Below are 4,849 nucleotides of genomic sequence, written 5' to 3' on the forward strand. Positions count from 1 at the left end.
TGGATGCGCTGGGAAGTGACCACATTGCCCACCCAGGACAAGACCTGCAGAGCTTGTGACCTTCCACCATGGAGGGTCAGAGTCATGCCCCCCCTGTACACAGCTGCTTAACCCCCTTTCCGCTTAGGATTTAATCTTCCCAACCTGAATGTCCTCCCCATTGAGGTCCCTCCCTTGGGTCCTGTTCCCAGAGGGACCCAAACGAGCTGACCCACCCCCAGCCGTCGCTCAGGATGCTCAGAGGAGGGTCAGTGCCGGCAGCATGGGGACCCTGCCCGGGGTGGGGGGACAGTGCTGGCTTGCAGGGTCACTCCCCCTTCAGAGGCCATTCCCGGGTGCGGGAGGACACCCACGCACGGCAGCGGGGCTTGGCGCGGAAATGACCTGACCCGGCACACAGCCCGGCCAGGGCTGTGCTAGTGTGGAGCGGAGCCAAGACAAGGCAGGATGGTGTCACTTCAGGACACGGCGCTGGCCTCCTCCGCTCCCTGGGAAGGGTGGGATGGTGGTTCGGGTTTTTTTTTCCTTTTTTCTTTCCTTTTTCCATCTTGGCCATTTGGAAGTGCAGGGAAGAGCTGAACCCTGCTCCCCTCCGTAACAAGACCACCGCTGGGATCAGCAGCACGGCTAGGAAGAGGGCCAGAGGTCTTGTGCAGAAGGTTTGAGCCATGTGTCCCTCGAGCCTGGGGTGTTCCTGGCTGTGTGTTCGTTCCTGTGTGTTTATTCTGGTGGGGTTCGAGCTCCCACCTGTGTCAGGTGCTGGGGTACCAGGTGTGAGCAATCCTGCCAGCCCTCACGCCTGTGCTGCCAGTCGTTTGGTACCTTGTTTGGCTGCTTGGTTTAAATCTCCAGCTTCTGGAGTTGGGTGACTGAGGGCAGTTCCCAGTGTCCTTGTTAACCAGAGGCTGAGCTGCTTCTGGCTGCAGGGGCAGCAGGTCCCAGGGCTGCTGAGGGATGCAGGTGGCACTGCGGGAAGACAAGCGGTGGGGTACAGCTCTTTGCAGGTAGGACACTGTTTGCTTGTGCAGGCACAGTTTGAGTGGGACCAGCACTCTGGTGCTTGTTGTGACAGCACCTTCAGCTAGTGCAAAAGGCTTTGGAGTGGCTGTGTTGCCCTGGGGATGGGATGGGATGGAAGGGATGGGAGGGATGGAAGCCCATTCATGTAGAGGTCTGACCTGAAGAGGTCTTAAGACCAGTAAATCCCAGAAATTGGCTTAACTGGGCACTTGAGGGTCTCTTAAAGAAATCTCCGTGTTGTCTCCTGAGCATTCCCTGGATCTCATTCTCCCACAGCTTTGACAGGCGGGGTCAGGCCGGTCTGGAGGAGCCAGCCGTGGCTGGAGGGCCCCTGCACCTGCAGCTCGGTGTTTTGGAGCCGAGGTTAAGCCAGGTGCTAGCTGGAGCCCTCGGCTGGGCTGAGCTCAGCCCTCCTGGCTGCTCCGAAGCCTTCCTCCCACGCAGGCATCCCGAGGTGCTGGCTGCACAGCCGCTGTCCTGGGAGCCAGGCACAGCTGTGAGCAGCCTCTCCCCGCACCGGGCACCCTCACCAGTCCAGGGGCCGCAGTTGGGATGCTGGGGGTGTGACTCAGGATGATTTCTTATCCCTTCTCTTCTCTGCGTTGCCACGTGCAATTCTGTGTTGTCCTGTTCCCTGGTGCTTGTGGGAAGCTCTCCCCAGACCCTTCCATCCCCCTGGGTTGGGCTGCAGCAGTCGGGAGGGTCCGTCAGTCCATCCTGGCAGTGCCCAAGGGACATGGGAGCAGAGGCTGGCAAGGGATGTGGGAGCAGAGGCTGGCACAGACCTGGCCCTAGGGAGCAGTGCAGCCTCGGAGCTCACATCCTCAGCCACAGCAGGGATGTGCAGGGGGTGTCAGGGAGGAAAAGGCCACTGATCCAGGGCTGGAGCAGATGGGAGCTCTGCTTGTGCCTTCTCCAGGCTATAAGGAATACAAAAGGACATTTTCTTGCACTTCCCAGCTGCTGCTGCAGGGCTGGTGCCGCTGTAGCTGCAGCAATAGATGTCCTGGCAGAAGCAGGCAAAGGCAGAGGGTTGTGGCTAAGCCCATCCAGGAGCAGCTGGTAGCAACCCTGCAGTGATGTGTCTTTGATCTGTTGCAGCAAGACCTGTCCTTTGCACCCTGGGAAAGTAAAACAGGGTGCTGGGGAAAGGGGAAGCATTGCACCCAAGCTCCTGTATGCCCACACCAGCAGCTCCCAGCAACCCTGGAGGCACCATCCCCTGTCCCCCCCGCAGTGCTGGCAACTGCTTTCCTACAGCAGAGGGCTCCGGGCTGGGGGCAAACAGCTTGTGCAGAGTTAACGTCCCCCCACAACCCCTTCCCTGCTGTTTGGCAGTGATGGAGGATGTGCTGGGGGCTGGATTTGGATGGGGCAGAGGTGCTGGGGGAATTTGGGCATCCTCGGTAGCTCGAGGGCTCCTAACGTTACCGAGGGGTGAGGAAGGAGCCAAGTGACCATCTGCTGGGACCACGTCTCTCGATGCCTGCATTCCCAATACCAGGGCTCCTACATACTTTCTCCAAGACCACAGCGGAGCTGCAAAGCACTTCCTTTTACCAGGGTATTTATTACTAAATATATGAATCTGGGAGCCTGTGGAGCGTGAAATTAGGAACAAATGTATAAAGGAGGTCTAGACAGGAATTGTTCTGCTTATGGGCCTCCGCGTGCTCTGCTTTTCTCCCCCTTTGCTCACTGGAGAGTTTAATGCTTCCAGGTACGCGGCTTTAATCAGACAAGTATGTTACGGGGGGAAAAAAGAGCAAAATGCAAATGGTCCTGCTCTGGATGGAGCAGTGGCTGCGATGCCATGTCTGGCTGACCGTGGCTGGACAGAAACCATGAAAATTGGCTCTGTGTGACCCTGCCATGTCCCCCCGCGGACCATTTAATTAACCGATGAGGAAGCTGCTGAGCCCTCCCTGCCCGACCCCTGCCTGCCACCTTTCCTCTCGGGATGGCAAGGAGCTCACGAAGATGCTGATCCTCTCTGATGGGTGCAGAGCCCATCCCTGGGAGGCTGCAGGGCTGAGTCCGGCCACCCCAGAGCCAGCTCCTGTGTCTGCCCCGCACACCCCTGCCCCGCACACCCCTGCCCTGGGCTCCCTGGCAGCAAGGTGGGTGCAAATGGGAGCAGCAAAGGACCCACGGACGGGCATTTCCAACCGGCTCTGCTGCACCGATGCATGCTCCCGGTGCAGCCTGAGGGTCTCCATCCCTCTTTAAACAGGAGTCAAAGTCTCTAAATCACTAATGCATTTTTTAGCAAACCCTTCCCCTGACTGTATTTCTCCCCCCGAGCCTCCTCAGAGCATTTTACCCAAGGAATGAGGGCAGGATTTGGCCTGGTGCTTGTCCTGCGGCCGCGCGGTGAGAGAAGGCGTTCAGACGTCGTTATAAATTACCTTCCCTCCTACAGCGCTGCTCAGCAGCGACATAAAATGTGATACTGCTTTATCCATTCAGCACTTACCCAACTTTAGCAGGACATTAAGCGCCTGAAAATATGCCACAGATTTATTTTCTTTGGAAGCGGGTTAAATCCCTGACAGATACAGTTGCTTTTCCTCGGGTGCTGAAGTAATTTGGGGCTGGGGTGGCTGGTTTTTGGGTTGAACCTGATAGCATGAGCTGGAGGCCAGCTTTGTTAAAGTGCTTGTAGAGTAGGTGCTCAGGGTACGATTTCTCTCTTAATTTATGTCGCTTCTGCTGTTCCCAGCCCAATGCTTGTGGCACTAAAGCGCTGCTGGAGCTTTAGCTGCGGAGCGATGCTGGTGTTTGTGCCGCTGCTGGCAGATATGTGCAGGCAGGGATGCATCTCCCCGGCATCCTTCCTGTGGCAAAGGGCTTGATCTTATTCTGGGATGGAAATTCTAGCCCTCCCATGAGCTCTCAGGGCGTGGATGCTCAGAGCAGGACCGGTGCTGGCATCGTGGGGTTCGTGCACTGTGCATGATGCAAGAAGCAGGGACCTTCCACCACTACTGGCTCCGTGTCAGCACCCAGGTTCCTCTAAGGGGCACTCCAGGCAAAGAAGGGTGCTGGTGGCACCCTAAAATGCAAGCGTGGGGCCAAGCTGAGCCACAGCATCTCTGATGCCCTGCATGCTTGGTCCCAACTGCAGTGTTGGGTGTGGTGGGAATGAACAACTCACCTGAGGCTGTCAGAAGCATCATCCTGGGGTAAACCCCCCAAAGCTTGGCCACAGTGAAGGCAAGGAGCTCGGTGCCTCCTGCAGCAGGCTGACGCATCCTGTACCCCAGCCCGCTGCTCGGGGAGGGGAGAGCGCCTGTCCTTGCAGTCATTAAAGGCTCACTTAGCAGCTCCAGTTATTCCAAATTAAAATACCACATTGTTTTCATGGGGAAAATGGATTATAGGCTCAGAGAAAAATGTGTACAGCTCCAAAAATCCTCCCTGCAAAGCTCCTTCTCCCATCACTGAAGCTCTCCGGCACCAGGAGGGTTTCTGGGGTGCCGTGGGTGCTCAGCAGAAGGTTTTACTTCCCTTGTGTCCCCCTTCCCCATGCAAAACAGCCCAGTGTGACCCCAGAGCTCACAAAATCTCTCACCCACTGGATGAAGCTTTTTTTATTCCCTTGCACATGCAGGGTGGCATTTAGGGGGGGATGGGGACTCCCTGCTGGCTTTTACAGGTGCCCAGTGCCTGGATCAGCACCAATCCTGCCCATCACCTCCTGCAAATCCCTCCTGGTTTGTAACCACCTGCAAACGGGGGTGAGCCGGGGGTTTGGGGACTTGCTGCCTGATGCATTGCCCAGCACCAGCCTCCCCCCGGCCCCCACCGCACCCCCCGTCACCCTGTG

Source organism: Pterocles gutturalis, unplaced genomic scaffold, assembly GCF_000699245.1.
Source record: "Pterocles gutturalis isolate BGI_N339 unplaced genomic scaffold, ASM69924v1 scaffold25082, whole genome shotgun sequence".
Taxonomy (NCBI): domain Eukaryota; kingdom Metazoa; phylum Chordata; class Aves; order Pterocliformes; family Pteroclidae; genus Pterocles; species Pterocles gutturalis.